Source organism: Euleptes europaea, chromosome 3 (assembly GCF_029931775.1).
Source record: "Euleptes europaea isolate rEulEur1 chromosome 3, rEulEur1.hap1, whole genome shotgun sequence".
Taxonomy (NCBI): Eukaryota; Metazoa; Chordata; class Lepidosauria; order Squamata; family Sphaerodactylidae; genus Euleptes; species Euleptes europaea.
In genome coordinates, this window is record NC_079314.1 from 101,808,768 (window position 1) to 101,832,300 (window position 23,533).

The 23,533-nt window shown below is 44.7% G+C and overlaps 1 protein-coding gene across 1 annotated transcript in view; it reads right to left on the reverse strand.

The window, feature by feature from the left end:
* CHRM2 (cholinergic receptor muscarinic 2) overlaps positions 1-14,894 on the reverse strand; it is a 134,825-nt gene extending 119,931 nt beyond the window's left edge. Inside the window, exon 1 of the mRNA XM_056846831.1 lies at positions 14,802-14,894. The gene's annotated coding sequence lies outside the window, so the exon portion shown is untranslated. The remainder of the gene's footprint in view (positions 1-14,801) is intronic.
* Positions 14,895-23,533: the final 8,639 nt, after the last annotated feature.

Consider the following 23,533-nt stretch of genomic DNA (forward strand, 5'->3'; position numbering starts at 1 on the left):
AGCAATTCCTTTCAACAGCATGTTTGAGAATGGCGATAAAGGCAATTGTGCTTATCGTACGTTTCCAGAAGATGGCTCGGGCCCTTGTTTGTCGAGCATGGTTCTCCTGGCCTAGTCATTTGACCCACAGGGAGGAAGAATGTGCTTTTTTCCATTATAGATACTACAGAAGTGACTCGCTCAACTCACATTTTGAAAATATACAGTGGAGACCTAAACCGGTGCTGCCTTCAAGCAGCCCTCTTTTGTCCCTTGCAAGATCCCCCCCCCCATGCCTCCTGTTACTCCCTTCCCTTATCAAGGGAAAGTTTCTTTGCTTGAGATGAGGGGGGCAGCAGTAGGGTTGCCAACCTCCAGGTACATAAGAACATAAGAAAAGTCATGCTGGATCAGACCAAGGCCCATCAAGTCCAGCAGTCTGTTCACTTATTGGCCAACCAGGTGCCTCTAGGAAGCCTACCAACAAGACGACTGAAGCAGCATTACCCCGCCTGTGTTCCAAAGCACCTAATATAATAGGTATGCTCCTCTGATACTGGAGAGAATGGGTATGCATCATGACTAGTATCCATTTTCACTTTTAAGGTAATGGCTGAAGATCTTCCACTATTACCACTGATCTCCAGGTGACAGAGATCAGTTCACCTGGAGAAAATGGCTGCTTTGGAAGGTGGACTCTTGGAAGGCTTTAAGAGGGGAGTGGAAATGTTCATGGAGAAGGGTATTCATGGCTGCTAGTTAAAATGGATACTAGTCATGATGCATACCTGTTCTCTCCAGGATCAGAGGAGCATACCGAATATATTAGGTGCTTTGGAACACAGGCAGGATGCTGCTGCAGTCATCTTGTTTGTGGGCTTCCTAGAGGCACCTGGTTGGCCACTGTGTGAACAGACTGCTGGACTTGATCCTTGGTCTGATCCAGCATGGCTTTTCTTATGGCATTGTACCCCATTGAGGTTTCTCCCTTCCCCAAACTCTGTCCTCCTTCAGCTCCACTCTCCCTTCCAAATCTCCAGGTATTTCCCAACCCAGAGCTGGCAACCCTAGGCAGCAGAAAGGGGTGACTAATGGCAATAAGATCAGGGCCCAAGTCAGAAAGTTCTAGGCTCCAGGTTCATAACGGGATCAGGCTTTTAGTATTGATGTTCATATTTGGAACTCCCCTAATTCATCCCATCATCACTTACTCAAATCAGACCCATTTTGCCTAATCTTAATACGTGGGTATAATTGCTGGTTGAACATATGTGGCTGGAAACACTGAAATAAACATATATGTTTCCTCACTTGCTAAAGCTTATTTATGTTGACTTTGGCCATTTATGCGTGGCTGTTTCCTCACAGTCACCCCGTCAACTACTTCAGGGCTTTGCCTTAATTATGCATGTATTTTCCAACCGTCAGAGGTCACCTCAGTTTCCCCTCACATTTCTGCACATTTTGCCCATGTTTGTGGGTTCATGTTTAGCCAGCATCCAGAAAACCCAGGCAAAACACATGGAAACACATGGGGAGAGTAAGGCAACCTCTGACGGTCAGAGGTTGCATGCATAATCAATGCAAAGCCCCTAAGTAGTTGATGGGGCTTTGTTTGTTTCCGCGAGGAAACAGCCATGCATAAAAAATCTTTGCTTTCCTCTCTCGCTTCTGTCTCATACCTGAAACTGGAAGTGGAGGATCTTTGCAAGTGATAAAATAATCTCCCCATCCCCTATAAGGACTGCCAGGAAGATGGCAACAGAACCGCAAGATGAACTGAAGAATAAATAGTTGCACTCATTATTTGGAGACTACGACCTGAAGAAAACCAATTGTTTACAGAAACTGCTTTGTCTGATACATGGAAATGTAATCACGGCCGGGTGCTTCTTGCCTTTACAGAGACAAACTGAGCAAAGAGGTAAATGCAGTTTACTCAATACTGCATGATATATGCTTCTAATGCCTTGATGGCTTTGCATTACAATCAAATAAGTCCACACTGGGGCAGTTACACTTGGATCCCAGTTCTGTACGTGTGTCTGTGTTAAGTGCCATCTCCTGCTACTACCTGGAGGTTGGCAATCCTAGGTCACATGCTCCCAATAGCTGGCACCAACCAGCAGTCTAGCTGCAGTGTTCTGCACTAGCGGCAGCCTCCAAACACTCTTCAAGGGTAGCCCCAAGCAACCACCCCTGTACTCAAACCACACTTCGAGTACAAATTACAAGTAGAAGAAGAAGAGTTGGTTTTTATATGCTGACTTTCTCTACCACTTAAGGGAGACTCAAACCTGTTTAGAGAGATAAGAGGATGGTTCAAGAAATGAGCTCATTTGGAATGGAGGCTGAATCAGTAAAACCTACTATGGCTATTATTAAACTTATTAGCACTAAGAAAACACTGTATCAATTAACTGTTCAAAAGAGGGAATATTGTTGGTTGGTTAAAAAGTAAGAAGTGCATGTACCAACAATAATTATGGTTAAATTTAGATTCCTATCTTCAGACTAAGAACTGTACATTTTTTTGGAAATTAGTTAACACAGGAATGTTACCTTCTGTCTCTTTTTACGCTGCTAATATATCATGTACTATGTAGAAAAATCACTTTCATTTATTCCGTAAACTTTGACAATTGCTTGTTAATCAAACACGATGAGTGAATGGGATTGCTAAAACCATCGCACCTGTGAAAAATAAAGGCACAGCTGGGATACTCAGCAAACAACAAGACCCAGGGGAAGATGGGCTACAAGGTGAATGTTTCAAATGTCACCTAGAATGGTAGAATCCCATATTAGTTGAATTATTTGACTACTTGAAGAAAGCTGGTAGACTTCCTGCTAGATAGAAATACAAGTGTTGTGGTCCAGATATACATATATTAAAAAGTGACAGGCATCTTCCAGCAAACTCTGAGCTCATTATTTTCCTTGATATACTAGCAGAGATCTACACACACAAAAATTGAATTTTTTGATTAATAGATATGGGGAAAACAAGATTATTACAGAAAATCCAGCTGGGCTGAGACAAGGGCTGTCCATTTTAAACAACTGTTTTGTGTTAGTTCATTTACAATGCAATCCTAAAAAGAGGTGCATCCTTCTATATCCATTAATGTCAATGGACTCAGATGGTTGCAACTCTGTTTTGGACTACACTGGCAATAAGAAAATATAGAGTTTCCAAGAAAGGGGCATTTGCCTGCAACTTTTGTAGATCTGATTCTACTTTATAGTTTATTTCTTGAGATTTTTTTTTTTTTGGGGGGGGGGGAGGTTGGTATTTATTTCTGTTAAGATATGTACTCATGCAACAACCATACTACTATTAGCAGTAGTCTAGAATTCAGCTTTGCCTACTTTTCCCAGTTGACTCAGTGTTCATTGCTGGGTGCATTCAGGTCTAGATTGCAAATGCACTGAACATTCTCACACATGGCTGTTTCCGCACCACCACCACCCAACAACTCCCAGAGAAAATATCAATGACAAGAGCTGCTTTCCTTGGTTGTCACAATCCTGCTTTGGTTGTGTAGGCTTTGCTGCTTTCCTTGGTTGTCACAATCCTGCTTTGGTTGTGTAGGCTTTGCTTCTCTAGTATTCCAGCCCAGTTTGCTTGCCTGACTCCCAGAGATGGGTGTATTCCTGTTAATCCAGTGTCCCAGACGGGATCAAAATACCTCGTACATTCTCACACTGCTACTGGTTCAGAAAACTTTGGCCATGTACCAGTAGGATGAATGCCACTGACTGTAAAGGTGCAAAAGCAGCACATGCACTGTAAACGTAATGGTTTTAAAATGTTTCCTGGTTTGCCTACGATGATCATGGGACATATGTAATCCCAATAAACTAGTAAACTGTGTGCAAGCACTGACAGCATCTTCCCTGCAGGATATTGTACTGAGTGCTGCTACTGCCCAAGTGAAAACTATTCAAAATGCTGCTTGCTTTGCATTGCGAAGAGATCCCAGCAAAATCATATGAGGTGTTTAAATTGAGATAAAAGAGGCACCGTAAACAGCATAAATTCAATTTTCAAGCACCCTATTTGCAAAACCCAACATAATCTCTAAACATGGGTGGTTTACATAAATCAGCTTTGGAGAATATAGGACCCATCCAGTACCACAGTTTTCCCCATCCTCTGCCTTTAATGTGCCATGCCACTGCCATGCTGCTGTAAAAGAACATCACTTTCATATGCAATACATGGGAAACATCTGTGATACACGGGAAACGGTGCCAGTGACAAGATACGAACCAGCGGGCAAGCGGGATGCCGGCAGCATGCAGAGGAAGCACTGAGCTGACCAAGACTGATGAAACTGGTTGTTGGAAGAAAGCCCTCTACTAGGGTTGCCAGCTCCAAGTTGGGAAATACCTGGAGATTTAGGAGGTGGAGCCTGAGGAGGGCAGGGTTTGGGGAGGGGAGGGACTTCAATGGGGTATAATGCCATAGAGTTCACCTTCCAAAGCAGCCATTTTCTCCAGGTGAACTGATCTCTGTTGCCTGGAGATCAGTTGTAATAGCAGGAGATCTCCAGCCCCTACCTGGAGGTTGGCAACTCTACCTCCAACTCCTAAACTCCCAAATCTCAGAAAGCAGAACATTTTCTAGTCACATCCAGGTACCCTAAGTGATTTTTTTCACATCACACTTCAGAGACTGGTTTACACAAGCATGGTCGATTAATAAATACGATATGCAAAGTCTCAGGGATTAACTAAACAAGGAGCTAGATTGCCCTGTTTTGCCAAAGCAATGGGATATGGCTTTAAAGCTTACACCTGCTCTCTCCATGGATCTAATTGTTGGCGTTGTAACTCACCAGACGCATTCCTTAGAAGAAGAAGAAAAAGAACAGTTGTTTTTATGCCAACCTTTCCCACCTTTTAAGGAGAATCAAACCGGTTTACAATCTCCTTCCTTTCCTCTTCTCACAACAGACACCTTGTGAGGTAGGTGGGGCTGAGAGCTCACACATACAAACACACAAAGCTGCCTTACACTGAATCAGACCCTTGGTCCATCAAAATCAGCCCGCCCCCCTTCAGCAGGCTCCGCTGGAGAGGCTCGGGCTGCCCTTTAAACTGATCTGAGCCTCCCAGCTGGGAGGCGCAGGTCAGTTTAAAAGGCAGCCCGCCCCCCTTCAGCGGGCTCCGCTGGAGAGGCTCGGGCTGTCCTTTAAACTGATCTGCGCCTCCCGGCTGGGAGGCGCAGGTCAGTTTAAAAGGCAGCCCGCCCCCCTTCAGCGGGCTCCGCTGGAGAGGCGCGGGCTGCCCTTTAAACTGACCTGTGCCTCCCAGCCGGGAGGCGCAGATCAGTTTAAAGGACAGCCCGAGCCTCTCCAGCGGAGCCCGCTGAAGGGGGGCGGGCTGCCTTTTAAACTGACCTGCGCCTCCCAGCTGGGAGGCTCAGATCAGTTTAAAGGGCAGCCCGCGCCTTTCAGCGGGCTCCCCTGAAGGGGGGCCGAATTTGCCGAATTTATTCACGAACTCCCGAACTCGCTGAATTCGCCCCCCCCCGGTTGCCCGCCAGTTTTGAGTTCGGATCCGTCCGAACAGAAAATCACAGAATCAGGGGAAATTCGGTTGATTTTCAGTTCGGACCGAACCGAATTGACAGCCCTACTCAGGTCTCCAGCCTGGTAAAGAAATATTTCTGTTCACTTGAAAAATGCTGACAGTTTCTATTGATTTTGGGCCCTCCTCTCAGTGTTTGCTCTGTATCTGACCTGGCCAATGCTTGTTCTGTTTGTAGTAACTCTGGGCAGGGATTGCACATTATTGTTGGCACCAAAGAAGGTCAGAGGTCAGAAGCAACCTAGAACACCTCAGGCAAATTCAACAGGTTTTTTGGGGGGAGTGCCTGGATGAAACATGAAACATTTAATGATTTTTGAGAGGAATGAAGCATGAGTGCCTTTCAAAGGGAAAATTTCACTTGTATAAATATTGGGTCTGACGATTTAATGATTAAAGTACTCTGCAGTAAATCAAGTCAAGTTGGGGATTTAGGGAACTGACAGATATAAAGGAAGATTGCTGAGGAGTTTGGTTCCCAGGGTTTTAATAGTCAAATGAGTCCATAAGGCTGTTACAGGCTGTGTGGATTAACGTAATTTCCCAAAGTACAACCTGAAATGGCAAAAGTCACACACTACCCTTTCCCCGTGCATTTGCATCCTCTTGCTATGAGATCACACTACCCATAGAGACACATGTCTGGTCTACAGCAAATCTATTCTTGATACATCTGTTGAATCTTCATGTTATCAGTCAAGGGACCCTAAAGGACACTTTTGGGGAGCTGTGTTTACATAAGGGGGTAGCTCTCACTAAAGCTTGTCTTCAAGGACTATTTTGTGACAATGTCTATTTGGATCAGTTTGGACCAGGGGCAGGTTTGGAGCAGGTTCAAAATGCAACCTTCCGAAACGTGTCTCGTAGGATCTAAGATATGGTCTGCTTGGTGTTGGGAATAATAGCTTGGCAACTTCCTAATGTTCTGGGATGAGACTTGGGGAGGGTGACCCAGAACCTATTTGGGAGTTGAATACCTAGTATTTTAAGGGGTAACAGGGAAAACAAAAAAGGGTGACCTGACCCACACTGATTAGGAGGAATCCAAATTGAATTTCTGTTTCCCCCTTAATGTCAAAATGACCAGGCAAAGAGTTATTGCTAGGGTTTCCAACCCCCAGGTACTAGCTGGATATCTCCTGCTATTAAGACTGATCTCCAGCCAATAGAGATCAGTTCCTTTGAAGGCAATGGCCGCTTTGCCAATTGGATTCTGGCATTGAAGTCCCTCCCCTCCCCATACCCTGCCTTTCTCAGGCTCCATCCCAGAAACTTCCCATTGGTGGCAAAGAGAGACCTGGCAACCCTTGCCAAGTTCCATGGATCTTTTAGGGGACTCTCGACTGGAAAAATCTAGAACTGGTTGTACATCAGATTTGGCCAGGATGATGTCAGTTTATGGTATAGGAGGGAGGGTACCCTGAAAAGGGAATAATAGTGGCAGCAGAGTTCTGCTCTTTGTCAGGTCCTCCTCTTCCTCCTCTGAGTGAAACAAAAAGAAGGCTGATGTGAACTCTTTCAGCCAGACTGCTCCAATTAAGGCCAACTCATTTTATTATTGCTTTTGGGAACTGGTGAGATTATTGTAATCTGGTATTGTAGAGAGTTAGCATTGAGATAAGAAGCAGCAGCATTGAAGCAAGATCTGATAGAATTTATTGAGATTTCTGCTTAGGGGAATTTGTTAACTTGGGTTGAGAGGAACAAGCGGAGGGTTTCTGTTTTGGGGAATTTATCCTCTTGGGTTGATAGGAACACTGGAGAATTTATTTTTTTTAGAATGTTCTTTGGAGAATATTTTGGGGGAAGAATTTATCCTCTTGGGTCGAGGAATCCATAATAAGAAGGTGAAATAAAGAAATAAACTTTGTTGCCTTAAAATCTTCTTGTTGCATAGCTGAATTAAAAGTAGTTAATATTTGAATTGTGTCTGGTTCATTTTACATGAGGTTTTGCTTCTTTTATGCAACCAAAATGATCAGGGGGCTAGAGCAACTGCCCTATGAGGAGCAGTTAAAACGCTTAAGGCTGTTTAGCTTAGAAAGAATGCATTTAAGGGGAGATATGATAGAGGTCTATAAAACTATGCATGGTATGGAGAAAGTGAACAGGGAGAAGCTTTTCTCCCTCTCTCATAAAAACCAGAACGTGGGGTCATCTGCTGAAGCTGGTGGGTGAGAGATTCAAAACATAAAAAGAAGTATTTTTTTCATACAACGCATAGCGAAATTGTGGCACTCCCTGCCCCAGAATGTGGTGATGGCTGCCAACTTGGAAGGCTTTAAGAGGGGAGTGGATATGTTCATGGAGGACAGGGCTACCTATGGTTACTAGTCAAAATGAATACTAGTCATGATGCATACCTATTCTCTCCAGGATCAGAGGAGCATACCTATTATATTAGGTGCTGTGGAGCACAGGCAGGATAATGATGCTGCCGTCGTCTTGTTTGTGGGCTTCCTAGAGGTCCCTGGTTGGCCACGGTGTGAACAGACTGCTGGACTTGATGGGCCTTGGTCTGCTCCAGCAGGGCTTTTCTTATGTTCTTATGTTATAGATAAAAGATCCCTTGTAATTCAAAGTTAGCCTGGGAGCTAACAGGTTAATAAATACCATCCGCTATCCTGGAAGAAGAACACATTTCAAATCGGTTTATCAATTCAAGGAGGGAGCTGGTATAGTGGTTAAGAAAGGTGGTTTGGAGCGGTGGACTCTGATCTGGAGAACCGGGTTTGATTCATGAGCGGCGAAGGCTAATCTGGAGAACTGGATTTGTTTCCCTGCTCCTACACATGAAGCCAGCTGGGTGACCTTGGGCTATTCACAGCTCTCTTAGAACTCTTTCAGCCTCACTTACCTCACAGGGTGTCTGTTGTAGGGAGGGGCAGGGAAGGTGATTGTAAGCCGGTTTGATTCTTCCTTAAGTGGTAGAGAAAGTCGGCATGCAAAAAACCAGCTCTTCTCTTCTCTCTGGATGGGTGGCGGAAAAGCAGCTGGTAACAAAATGCCTGCACAGTTGAGAGTGCATCTTCCAAGCTTCGTAATGATGACACAGCAGGATGGGCAAACGGGGTGAAAGCTGCCGTGATCCCTCTCCTGCTCTCCACTTTGCGCTGTGTAATAAAGAGACACTGAGAGATGCAGAATGATCCACTGTCAGAAAAAATGGATAATAGTCTATAAACCCCAAGTGGAGAAAGAGTTGTGCGATTTACAAAAAAGAAAGAGGGGATGGGAGGAGAGAAGGAAAAGATTGCTTTAATTGTCAGGCCAATACCTACAACAGCCAGCAGCTGAAAAATAAAAACAGCTTGTGATAGGCAATATCCCGTTTCAGCAGCAAAGTGGTCTTTGTAATGAAGCCACAATCACTCGCCAGATCTCTCACTGGCTCCCTGTCTTTCTTTCCCTTTCTCAGAAACCAGCACTTCAAGTCTATTGCTGATCTTTTGCTCCTGAACAGTTCAGTTCCACTTCTCAGGCTATCTGTGGGATTTAGGGCTGCCAACCTCCAGGTGATGCCTGGGTAGGGCCAGATTAAGACCTTTAGAGGCCCTAAGGACTTAAAAGATTTTGGTGCCCCCACATATATGTAATTCAAAATATAAACAATAATAAACCATCAAATAGAATTTTATTTTTTAAATGAAACAAAACTTACAGTAAGATGGAAAATAATGTTTATTTTTGTATACTTCCACTTTATTTATATTTGTGTGATTATTCTCAGTTCCCACTTTTCTTCATCCTTGTGGTTTTTTTTAAAAGGATAAGAGTAAAAATTGTGATGTCCAGGGGTTGTTGTTTTTTTGAGTCACTGTATGTATGTAATTTTTTTCATTTATTGTGGGAGCCCCTTTTGATGGACCCTGGTTCAGCTGCATCATTTGCAGTTTTGCACCATATGGTCTATGGTAAATCCAGCAATGGAAAATTTCTGTGGTGCGCCCCTTCTCTTGATGCCCTAAGCAAGTGCTTATTTTGCTTAATGGTTAATCCAGCCCTGTGCCTGGTGATCTCCCACTATTACAACTGATCTCCAGGCAATAGAGATCAGTCCCCCTTGAGAAAATGGCCGCTTTGGCAATTGGACTCCATGGCATTGAACTCCCTCCCCTCTCCAAACCCCACCCTCCTCAGGCTCCACCTCCAAAATCTCCAGGAGTTTGCAACTCTAGTGGGGTTTCCAGTAGAGGAAGGAGGAGTCAAACATTGGGCATCTTAAAACAGGTGGCAAGGGAGCAGAAATGGTAAAAATGTGTGTGTGTGTGTGTGTTTGATAACATCCTGTGTAAGTGCAGAAAACTAGGAAAAAATTCGCTTTCTGAGAATCTGCTTTTTCTATTTTTTAAGCAACCATAGTGTCCTTGGAGGGACAAATGTAAGCTTTAAAGTGTTCACCACAAAGTTCAGTTTCTTCTATGCACTTGCATCTTTCCCCCCTCTAATGTGCATGTGCTCACTGATAAAAACACTGCAAACTACCATGAAACTGATGCAATGAAACATATGACTGCATCAACAGTCATATTCCGTGGTGTTCGTCTGTGAAATGCATGCAGTCCTGCTCATGGTTAAAACACCACACACACAGCTACAACTGCGCACAATTACATTTAGATCTGTTTCTGTAAGATTTTCTCAATGCACATGTGCATACTGGATGGACAGGATAAAGATGTATATGACTGAAGGAAGCTAAAGGCTGTGACAAATTATACCTGCACATTGCACTGTTAAAATAAAAACAGAGCAATGGAGAACTGCTATTGTGACATGTCTACTTTGGAAGCATGACCAGGCAATTTAGCACTCCAGAATGCACGCAGAAATTTGGATGAGAATTTTTGAAGAATCCCTACCTGCAAATCTTTCTTGTAAGAAATAATGTGGAAAGTAGGTTTCATTTTTAGTTTGGATGTGTCTATTCATGAATCAGCTCCTAAACTTTGACACAGCATTATTCAGTGTGGAAACAGACATGTCTTTAAAAAAAAAAAAAAACACTCTCTTTGTTACGCTTCCGTAAAATATTTCCAGAGAATAAAAACAGCAACCTGAGAAGTAATGAGTTTGCTTCATTTGTGTTCAGGGTAACCAGATTACAGGAGCACAAATTGATCTTACCTTATTTTTGTTCCAAACACCTAGACTACTTTTGTGTGTTTGGATTTTATAAACATGTAATATTATCCAACAAGTAAAAGCTATAATAGTTGCTTATTTTTATCAACATTATTCTGCAGTATCAAAAACGATTGAGAGTCCTGTAACACTTTAAAGAATAAATATATTGTGACATGAGGGTCCACAGGCAAGAGTCAATTTTGTCAGATGTCAGCTGTTGTCTGAAAAGTTAGTAAATTTTAGGGCTGGAACAAATAATTGTGAATTTCAACGGTCATGTTAAATTTTTTATTTTTTAAAGAGTCAGGTGTTTTTTTTTAATTATGCAAATTCCATACAGATTAAAAAGGTTGTGCTATTCGTGTCTATATTCTAGATACAAAGCACTGTTCACAGGGAGCTGTGCAGCTTTAGAGGAAGCCCAGAAGGACAATTTTTTCAGGCTCCAGAAAGCTAGTAAAGGAGGACCAATGTTGGAAAATCTCCCCAATCTCAATGAGCCAGGCTTTCTTTGTATATTCAGTATAAACCAGGCTTTCCAGTGTGTGTATGTTGCCCTACACATGTACCCATAGGTCATGTGTATTCATATTTTAACCTCCCCAGAAGGGTCACCAAAGAATCCTAAAATGAAATCGGTGCATCAAGATGGGAAGTTATACTGCTGTCCAACATCACTGTGCTGCAGCTCTCCTTGCTCTCCAAACACCAACTAGAACCCACTTTGGTGCAAAGTCACCACCCGCCAGCCACACATTCCTTATACGCAAAGTATGAACTTCTTAGATCCTTCTACCTGTTACGCTGAAACAGTCACAGATGGTGCAGATAAGTCCATGGCGCAGAGTGGTTAGCTGCAGTACTGCAGTCAAAAGCTCTGCTCACGACCTGAGTTCGATCTCGACAGGAGTCAGTTTCAGGTAGCCGGCTCAAGGTTGACTCAGCATTCCATCCTTCCAAGGTCGGTAAAATGAGTACCCAGCTTGCTGGGGGTATAGTGTAGATGACTGGGGAAGGCACTGGCAAACCACCCCGTAAACATAGTCTGCCTAGTAAACGTTGGGATGTGACATCACCCCATGGGTCAGGATTGACCCGGTGCTTGCACAGGGGACTACCTTTACCTTTTACCATATATTTGTAGATCATTTGGAAGCTGTTTATGGGAAGATATTATCAAATCCGTGAGATGGCATGCTTTTAAAATGATATTCAGAACATCAGGAGGAAGGAAAATGATACCTTTTGGGTCACTATAGATGTTGTGTCATCCCTGTACACAAATTTCATCAGGATTTCCCCCTCCCTGCATCCTCTACCTATCCTGTCCAGAACTAACTACCTTCATTGGCCATTGGGATATGCACATTGGGGTATCCAGTATGCACATTCCACTGTGATAGAAGCCACCATTTTTCTAAAGGGAAATGTGGCATGCAAATCCATCGCTCTGGCTAATTATATAGATGACCAAGTTACTATAAGCATGGTAGAATCCAGACAAAGAAAGAAGGATCCCTGACATGTAATGAAGTGTTTGTGCAATCTGGTGCCAAGGATCTATTATTTTGCTCGATTGCTCCAAAATGCCTTTTTGGATTGTATACCCTTTCCAATATCCAATAGTTTTTTACTGACTTCATGGCTGTTTTTTAATACTCTTCTCTCTTTTACAGAAAAATGGACTTCTCAGTTCAGCAGTTTCACATTGGAGTCTCCCTATGAGGTTCTTTTGTTGAAGAACAGTGTTGAGATGGTGCACCAGTCAAGGCCTCCAATGAGAATAAGCATGAAATATTGAGGATGCCTTGCTTTGGATTCTATTAAAAAAAGTTTTCTTGTGAGGAATGAAGATAAACATGGATGGCCAACAAAAAAGTCAGGATAAAATTAACACCAACGTAAGAGCAACAACGATTTACACCCTTTTAAACTTCTGATCAATGGCTTACTTTAATGGTTCAGTTTAAAGAGCACTGAGAGCTGTCAGAAGTGAAATGCTCATTTGAAAAAATGCCATGGCCAATACTGGAAAGAATACCCCCCTCCCTGTACGGCTTTCCACACTTAAATCTGAATGTTCAGGCACCACAGTAGACAAGGGAATATCATGAAGACCTAAACATAATTTCTCTAGTTTCAGTACACACTTGCACACACATGATCCCTTTCTCGTGTATCTGATCTCATGCACATTGTGGCAACAGGCTTGCAGGGCAGACCTCGGTAATGTGTACGCCTCCTCCTTACCCCATGCTTGGACCCTGCTTGTCCCCATTCAGTCTGACACAAGGCCTCACCCTGACATGCAATTCAGCCACAGTGTGCCCCCACTAGATTCTGGCCAGGGTAAAGGAGCCTCTGGAATAGTAACAGATCAGACTAAATCATGCAGTAATGACAATCTGTATAAAATGTTCACTTTGAGCTTGCATTAGATAAGGTTGCCCAATTCCAGCTTTGGGAATTCCTGGAGATTTGGGGGTGGGTGGGTAGAGTGGAGTATGGACAGGGGAGGGATCACAGGATGGATGTGACATCACAGGGTCTGCTCTCAGAAGTTGTCTTTTCCTGCAATGGAACTGATCCATGTAGTCTTGAGATAGGGTTGCCAACCTCCAGGTACTAGATGGAGATCTCCTGCTATTATAGCTGATCTCCAGCCGATAGAGATCACGTCCCCTGGAGAAAATGGCCACTTTGGCAATTGGACTCTATGGCATTGAAGTCCCTCCCCTCCCCAAACCTTGCCCTCCTCAGGCTCCACCCCAAAAACCTCCCGCCGGTGGCGAAGAGGGACCTGGCAACCCTAGCTTTAACTTCCCATTTCCATAAGAACATAGGAAAAGCCATTCTGGATCAGACCAAGGCCCATCATGTCCAGCAGTTCACAAAGTGGCCAACCAGGTGCCTCTAGGAAGCCCACAAACAAGACAACTGCAGCAGCACCATCCAGCCTGTGTTCCACCTAATATATTCGGCATGTTCTTCTGATCCTGGAGACAACAGGCATGCATCATGACGAGTATCCATTAGTAGCCATGGATAGCTCGAGCCTCCATGAACATGTCCACTCCCCTTTTAAAGACTTCCAAGTTGGCAGCCATCTCACCACATCCTGGGGCAGGAAGAATTGTGTGAAGAAATATTTCCTTTTATCAGTTTTTAATCTCTCTCCCTCTAGCTTCAACAGATGACCCCACGTTCTAGTATGAGAGAGAGAGAAAAACTTCTCCGTATCCACTCTCTCCAAACCATGCATAATTTTATAGACCTCTATCATGTCTCCCCTTAACCGCCTTCTTTCCAAGCTAAATAGCCCTAAGCGTTTTAACCGCTCCTCATAGGGCAGTTGCTCTAGTCCCCTGATCATTTGGGTTGCTCTTTTCTTTGGTTGCTCTTTTCTGCATCCATTAATTTCCACCCATTAATCTTCCATGAAAGCATCATGACATTTTCCTCCAGGCATTTTGGCAACCCAGACAGCTGTGCTGAGGTATGGTATGGCGGAGGGGACTGAAAGCCAGAATTAAAGGAAATGATGTACCTGGACTGAAGGCTGCATAACCACACCCCTGCGCAAAAAGGTAACTAATCATTACATGATAAACTAACAATAATAATCTCTTAATGCCTCAGTAGAGGGATGATACTCCTCAGCATGATGCAATGGCATGAGAAAAGCTCCTTAATTTGCAAAAGAGGGAAAACCAGAAATAAATGGGGGCAGCCCGCACAAAAACGTATCATCGAAACCAGTAGCTGATATTTACTCATTATCTCTCTTGGCTACTGAGCTAAAAATCCTCTCTCTCTCCCTTAGCTTCAGGAAACAACATGATATAAAAGAAAGAAAACACTGGCTCCGCTACAGCAAACCGTTTTTAAAAGCCAAGAATGCACTCCTGGGATCTCCTACTTGTGTTCACTGCCATCTCGTATTAAAAACCATTACAAGAGGCAAAGAAGGTGCCCTCCGAAAAAGGCCAGAAGCATTGCAGAAGGAGGGCTGGCAGTTTCATCTTTATCCCTCCCACCTGCCTAGTTAGAATCAAAGAGGATCTTAAACTCTTTTCTTTTTTTCTTTCTTTTTTTACCTTTGGAGACCTGGGTTCAGCGTTCGGCGCTGCCTCAGTGACAGTTAAAGGTGACATTGGCGTCTTCTAAGCCTGCCTGAGGAATGAGGAAAACGCAGCTCTCCTGCACTGGTTGACAACAGTCGGTCCGTCCGAGGCCATCCTCTGTAGCAAAGAAAACATCACATTTGTCAAGTTGGGCTGTGGGGATGGTTTCAGAATTAGGAGATTTTGGCAACGGCTGTTGAATTTTGTTTCTTACTACATTCATATTCTACCTATTTGTATGTGGGAGAGAAAGAAGGTGGCACACTTGCAGGGGGGGCATTGGAGGGTACTTTGCCAAGGGTTCCCCTTAAGCTAGCACTTCATGAAGATATAGCAGGACCATGATTGCTATAGAGGGGACCCCACACTGGGTGGAAAGGCAACATAAGAATGTTTTTAAGTAAATAAATATAGAATATGGTCAGTTGAGTATTATGGACAACCACGAGATGTAATTGGGACCACCAGAGGTGAGTATCAATATTCTCCCCACATCCATTGTATTTTGTGTTTTTGCTTTTGTGTTTATACTTTGTAAGCTTCTTTTTTTAAAAAAAGAGTACAAAATAGGGGTGTGTCTTGCAAAACGATGCAACAAGCATATTGAAAAAGAAATTAAAACGCTCTAAATTGGTGCTGAGTTCCTGTATCAGACAGCAAGTGACATGGGGTGGTAGTGATGCAGAACTGAAGATCAGAGGTCAGGATGTACTGAAAACAAAAGCAGAAGGGGAAGGGCCGTAGCTCAGTGGTAGAGCATCTGCTTGGCATGCAGAAGGTCCCAGGTTCAATCCCCGGCATCTACAGTTAAAGGGACCATGCAAGTAGGTGATGTGAAAGACCTCAGCTTGAGACCCTGGAGAGCCGCTGCCGGTTTGAATAGACAATACTGACTTTGATGGACCAAGGGTCAGATTCAGTACAAGGCAGCTTCATGTGTTCATGTGTTCAAGGCCAGGTGAAGAAAAGCCATGGCAGAAGGGGGAATAGTCGGGGCTGTTGGTACTTAAGAATAATTCCAAAATTCTCATCATCTGAATTTCCCCCCAGATTGTGGAGTTCCAGATTATGTAGTCTTTTTTTTTAATGTGGAACTGACAAATCAGGAATCCTCCCTTGTCCTGTTTGTTATCTCTGAGTGTTATGCAAAGTTATGCATTTGGAATCCACCACAACTATCAGCTCTTTCAGTCCACTTGCATCTCCCCCATTACTGATGTGCACATGATGAGCACCTGCAAAACAACAATCTTGATATGACTGTATATCTAGCTGAATCAAAATCTTTTTGTGTGATGCTTTCTTAATGTACAGGAGTGTGTGTGTACATCAGTAAAGCACCACACAAAAATAATCTTGACACATTTCATCACCCCAGGACTGTTGTTACGCAATACTTTTCCCATGCACACATCTGCATCATTCATTCGGGGGGGGGGGAGATGTGAATGAGCTGAAGGAAATGAAACTGGAGATGCACTATGCATGCTTCAATTCAAGAAATAATTCTGCAGAAATAAGAAGGCATGAAATACAGCACAAAGCAAAACTGCAGAACAGTAGAAGAACTGAACAAAAGACATTCATTCATCCCTAACTCCCCACTCAGCCCAATTCTGGCAAGTTTAACTCAGACAGTTTCATCACTTTGATTGGTCCTATGGCAAACATGTATGTTACAAATGGATACTTTAAATCAGTAAAAACAATGCAAATTCCTGAAGTGATCAGAGCAGCATTACAAGTCATAGCATCTGTGCAATACTTAAAGTATTTCTTTTTCCTTTTGTTCAGCAATGTCATGGCAAAATAATGTACTGGAACATTCTTTTCCACTGGTGGAAATAGTTAGCCTTTACCGACCACAGAAGTAGTATTCCCAAATCTAGCCAGTAAGCGACACCTTATGGTTTGAAACTCATGCCTATTTCAATCCAGTTCTTCAGGCAGCTCAACAGAAATATCATTTTTGGTTTAGAAATCAATACCTTATTCAACTCCATTTAAATCCCCCCTGCCCTGTCCATTTCGGTTTTTTGATATAACTCTGAGAAATTCATCCAGACCTTCCCAAGGGACACTTTGTTTTGATTCTAACTCACAATCACCTGTGAAGGCATTTTTGTCATGGACCTGGAAAATCTCTCATTTGTGTGAGAAATCCATGACCGGTTACTCTGCTGATCAAAACACAGCAGTTCGGATTCTTGCCCATGAAGGCAAAACAGGGCCACAAACTGATCGTCCCCCCCACCCCCGTGCAATTGCTTTGCACAATTGTGAAAAGATTCAAAATCTGAGGCCCGGTACAGGCATACTGTAGCATCATTGGTAGGATACTAAGCTGTGAGTCATGTTGAACTTTGCCTCGGTCACAAGCATCCGAAAGTGCTTATTGAGATGCTAAGTATTATTATAAGGGTCAAAACGTGTGAGATCCATAATCAGTCCTTATAGCTATTGCTTTTCACCTTTTCCAGTACAGCCACAGGGGATGCTCATTTGACTGAAAAAGTAGCAATAACTCTCCCCCACATACTGCTTTTTTTTTTTTGCTGTCAAGTCATAGCTGACTTATGCCATCCCCATAGGGTTTTCAAGGCAAGAGACTAACAGAGGTGGTTAACATAAGAACATAGGAAAAGCTTTGCTGGATCAGACCAAGGCCCATCAAGTCCAGCAGTCTGTTCACACAGTGGCCAACCGGGTGCCTCTAGGAAGTATGCAAACAAGACAACTGCAGCAGAGTTATCCTGCCTGTGTTTCACAGCACCTAATATAATAGGCATGCTCCTCTGATCCTGGAGAGAATTGGTATGCATCATGACTAGTATCAATTTTGACTAGTAGCCATGGATAGCCCTAGCCTCCATGAACATGTCCACTCCCCTCTTAAAGCCTTCCAAGTTGGCAGCCATCATCACCACATCCTGGGGCAGGGAGTTCCATAATTTAACTATGCATTGTGTGAAGAAATACTTCTTTTTATCTGTTCTGAATCTCTCACCCGCCAGCTTCAGCAGATGACCCCACGTTCTGGTATTATGAGAGAGGGAGGAAAACTTCTCCCTGTCCCCTATCATATGGTTTGCCATTGCCTTCCGCTGCATAGCAACCCTGGACTTCCTCGGTTGTCTCCCTTCCAAATACTAGCCAGGGCCAACCCTGCCTAGTTTCTGACTGAGATCATGCTAGCCATGCTGCTTACATAATTTAAATTACCTTGTTCTCTGAAGTTGCCTCTCACACTGCTGGGAAAGGAAAAAAATAAGTGCCTGCACAATGTCCGTATTTTTCTTCCACAATAACAACTTGGAAGGATGATTTATGACCCCATCCTATGGGGAGAGGGGCCATAGTTCAGTGGTAGAGCATCTGCTGGGCATGCAGAAGGTCCCAGGTTCAGTCCCCGGCATCTCCAGTTAAAGGGACTAGGCAGGTAGGTGATGTGAAAGCCCCCTGCCCGAGACCCTGGAGAGCCGCTGCCGGTCTGAGTAGACAATACTGACTTTGATGGACCAAGGATCTGATTCAGTAGAAGGCAGCTTCATGTGTTCATGTGTTCAGGACCCCCAGCTCCAGCACATCACTGATGTCAGCATGGCACCAGCACTGTCGGTTGATACCCTAGGGCTCTCTCAGCACAAAAGATGTACGTGAAAGGAAGACGGCTTGGCGAGGCGCAGAAAACGTAGCAATTGCACCGGTGCCCTTAGCAACTCCTCTGCACCCCATCAGTCATGACACAGCATGCTGATGACTCCTGTGATGGGCAGAGACAGAAGCAACCAACCAGCATGTGCCAACAGCACCTATGACGACAGGCTACTGCTGCCCATAGGTAGAAAGCTGCAATGGAACAAACTAAGAAAAGTAACTAACCCTGAGGAGAGATTCTTGCTTCCTTTCCTCTGACAGTTTACGTCAGGTTTAGAGGTTTACCGGGCCTGGTTACCAAACATAGGTTGCCTCAAAGGTGGAGGTTTCCCCTTTCACCTCATAGTCTCCGGTTCTCTGGTGCTTAGGTCGATTTGGTGCCTCTGGGCTTTTTTTCCCCCCAGGGTGCCTATTTATCACCCAAAACAAGCTTTCATTCCTCAACCTACCCACCCTACCTTTAAAAAAGCCAAATAAAAATCTGGGCCAATCTGATGCTCTTAAGCAAAGTCTCCAAGTCCCTATCTGAGGAGATGCGTTTTTTTCCCTCTCCCTTTTTATAACTCAGCCTCGCTCATCCCCTCCCACCCAGTGGAGTTCTGCAGGCTCTGATTGGCTGACAATCGCTTGGGTTTGAGGTGATCATCACAAGGATCGGCTGAGCCCTTGAGGAAGAGGCAGGGCGTTGGGGGATGACTGCCACACAACCCTTGGACAGAAACCACAGCCGTTGCTGTCACCTCCCAAGTAGCTTCCTTGGGAAAGGCACCCATGTGGCAGATAAGGGTTTTGAATTATGCCCAGGAACTATGCACAGCACACCTTTTGGCCAACGACAGGATGAGTCCAGCCAAACAGAAGAAAGAAGCTGGACCAGAACCCACATCTCACACAAGCCTGTCACCACACACCCAACTAGACACAAATGAGATGCAGCATAAGCTATTAGGAATCTTCCAGCTGTGGATTTGGAAATACCTGGAGATTTTGGGGGTGGAGCCTGAGAAGGGCGGGGTTTGGGGAGGGGAGGGAATTTGGTGGGATATAATGCCACAGAGTCCATCTTCCAAAGCAGCCATTTTCTCCAGGTGAACTGATCTCTCTCGCCGGGAGATCAGTTGCAATAGCCGGAGATCTCCAGCCACCAACTGGAGGTTGGCAACCCTAGACATTATCTGTAATCACCAAGGTAGGCAGGACTGCTGGGAAAGAAATAGTACATTGGAAATCCACAGGCATAGCATACCTAAGGATTCTGGTTTGAGCTTTGCATGGGGGTGGCCACCGGACATTCATGGTAGGAGGCCCCGGCACAGCTGAGGTTTTGCATCATCAAACAGAGTCACTTGCAGTGTTGGCAGCCTCCTTTAAAATGCTGCCATTTCCTCCAGGGCAACTGGTTCCTGTAGTCTGGAGATTAGTTGTAACTCCGGGAGAAATCTGGGGCGTCTACCTGGAGTTCAGTAGATCTCCAGCTGACAGAGATCACTTCACTGAAAAGAGCAACCAAAATGATTAGGGGACTAGTAGAGCAACTGTCCTATGGGGAGCGGTTAGGAAGCTTAGGGCTGTTTAGCTTGGAAAGAAGGCGGCTAAGGGGAGACATGATAGAGGTCTATAAAATTATGCATGGTTTGGAGAGAGTGGACAGGGAGAAGTTTTTCTCCCTCTCCCATAATACTAGAACTCGGGGTCATCTGCTAAAGCTGGAGGGCGAGAGATTCAAAACAGATAAAAGGAAGTATTTTTTCACACAACACATAGTTAAATTGAGGAACTCCCTGTATCAGGATGTGGTGATGGCTGCCAGCTTGGAGGGCTTTAAGAGGGGAGTGGACATATTCATGGAGGAGAGGGGTATTCATGGCTATTAGTTAGAATGGATACTAGTCATGCGGCTTACCTATTCTCTCTAGTATCAGAGGAGCATGCCTATTATTTTGGGTGCGGTGGAACACAGGCAGGATGGTGCTGCTGCAGTCGTCTTGTTTGTGGCTTCCTAGAGGCACCTGATTGGCCACTGTGTGTGAACAGACTGCTGGACTTGATGGGCCTTGGTATGATCCAGCAGGGCCTTTCTTATGTTCTTATGTTCACCTGGAGAAAAGGGCCGCTTTGACAATTGGACTCTATGGCATTGAAGTTCCTCCCCTCCCCAAACCCCACCCTCCTCAGGCTCCACTCCCAAAATCTCCTGGTATTTCCCAACTTGGAGGTGGCAACCCCAGCTGCGATTGACTGCATACCTAGATGGCATCCTGAGCTCTACCTGGGTTTGGAAATATGACTGGAGGCAGTTGTATTATTCCTTTGCGTGTGTGTATGGGGATTTTAGCTTTTTATGGCAATTGCTGCCATAATACACAGGAACAGGGTGTATGATCCAGGCCAGGGAGACTGAGAATGCCAGCTAAGAATCCTACTAAGAATGCCAACTAAGAATCCCTGGAACCACCCATTTCTAAACCAGCTTCAGAACTGCATTGTCCTGGTACTGATGTAGTACTCATATGACTTAGCATGTGCATTGCTGAGACAAGAACATAAGAAAGGCCCTGCTGGATCAGACCAAGGCCCATCAAGTCCAGCAGTCTGTTCACACAGTGGCCTACCAGGTGCCTCTAGGAAGCCACTAACAAGAGGAGTGCAGCAGCACCATCCTGCCTGTGTTTCACCGCACCCAAAATAATAGATGTGCCAGTATACCTCTGAGATAGACCAGTGTAAGACTTAGTGGCCATCCTTAGCCTTTAAGAGGATGGCAATGTAAGAGGATGACAATGTGAGAACGCCCTGAACTGGATGGCCCAGGCTAGCCTGATCTCGTCAGATCTCAGAAACTAAGCAGGGTCAGCCCTGGTTAGTATTTGGATGGGAGACCATCAAGGAAGACCAGCGTTGCTATGCAGAAGAAGGCACTGGCAAACCACCTCTGTTAGTCTCTTGCCACGAAAACCCCAAAAAGGAGTCGCCATAAGTTGGCTGCGACTTGACGGCACTTTACACACAGACAATGTGAGAACAGTAGTAGCTGCTTTGAAATAAAAGGGGAAACCTTCTATAAGTTGCAGTCACAGGTTTGTTTTAGGCCGTGAAGTCTTTTTTTTAAATGTACTCCAAAAGTTTTTCTTAATACAGATGAAGCGCTCATATTGTCAAAAGGATTACCTGTAACTAGGGCTGCCAACTCTGAGCTTTGGAATTCCTGGAGATTAGGGCCGGTGCCTATGGAGAAGAGACGTTTGAGGAGGGATTTTACATAGAATCTGTTATTAGGGTTGCCAGCTCCAGGATGGAAAATACCTGGAGATTTTAGAGGTGGGCAGGGTTTGGGGACTTCAGTGGGGTATAATTCCATAGAGTCCACCTTCCAAAGTAGCCATTTTCTCCAGGGGAACTGATCTCTGCCATCTGGAGATTAGTTGTAATAGCGGGAGATCTCCAGCCACCACCTGAAGGTTGGTAACCCTATCTGTGATATAGCATGCAATACATCCCCCAAAGCACCCATTTTCTCAAGGGAATTGATCTCTTGTCATCTGTAGAATCAATTGTAATTGTAATATATCATTCTATATGGAATTGACTGTTCAGTTGTCATTGGCTGAAGGATAGATGCCCAACTTTTGTACATTCAGAGCTCTGTTCTTTGGACTGTGGTTACGGTATATACTCGGGTATAAGCCGACCCGAGTATAAGCCGAGGTGCCTATTTTCACCCCCAAAATGGGGAAAAATTAGGCACCCGCGGGGGGGCGGCCCTGCGTGCAGGAGGCCCCGCAGGGTCAGCTGGCAAGCGGGAAGACTGGCCCTGGGGGTGGGGGTGGGGGAAAGAAACCGCCGCCGCCCAGCAGAAGGCGGAGTGGGGTGGGGGTGAAAAAACCGCCGCCTCCACGCAGAAGGCGCGATCACGCAAAAGGAGCGATTGGGTGGGGTGGGGAAGAAACCGCCATTGCCGCCGCCGTGCAGAAGGCACAATCGGGTGGGGTGGGGGGGGAGGTGGGACAGCCCGGCCATAAGCTGGTCGGCAGGAGCGCGCTGGGAGAGGGCCCGGCAGGCGTATTACCGTATTGACCCGAGTATAAGCCGAGGTGAGTTTTTTAAGCCAAAAATCATGGCTGAAAAACTCGGCTTATACTTGAGTATATACGGTATGCATTTTTGCATTCATCCTTCACCTTATAATTGTGATGCTAAAAGTGGAAAATCACAGATATTCACATCCCTAGGGTTGAAGAAAGAACAGCTGATCTGACATTTGGAAAAGATGGAGTAGGTCAGAAATGCTGTCAGAGGTGGATGTGAGGGCGATCTGGCTGGGACATCTGTCACCCCATTGATCGCCAGCATTGATTCGGCTGATCTGGCTGGCTAGGCAGTGTCCCCTCCCTCTTTCACCGCTCCATGTGCATCCCTCCCAAAGCTGCGCGCTCGGTGGGAGAGGACGACCATCCCAGATTGAAGGAGTGTACCGTTCTTCGGTCAAGGGTATACGATAGCTGCGCTCCCCTGCTAGAACCTCCAAAACATGAACAAGGTCAGAAATACTGGCAGGGGGGAAATATTTATTTATTTATTTATTTATTTATTTATTTATTTATTTATTTATTTGTGTGTTGGAAACAGGAAGCTATGATTGATTTGCCCGCAAATTGCAGAATTTGGCATTATTTTTCTAGAATCCTCAGTAACAGTTTTCCTTGTCAAGGTGGGTTTCGAGTTCTCACGCCTGAGAAAATCTTTGACGCTTTTATTTGTTAAAATATTTATCACCCACCTTACCGCCCATTTAAGGGGCTCAGAATTCTGTTCTGCCATCCTGTTTCTCCGCCTGCTCTCCCAGCTAAAAACAAGCCAACCATCTTTTCTCTAGAGGAGCAGTTTGACATAATGAGCACATTTCTGCAACTGTTTCTGATTTGCCTCATGTATTTCAGTCACAACATTTTGGATCTTTAAGCACAGAATTCTACAGACACACACCAAATGTACATCTTTGCCAGTCACAAGCTATACATATTTGGCGGTGGATCAGCTTCTACACACAC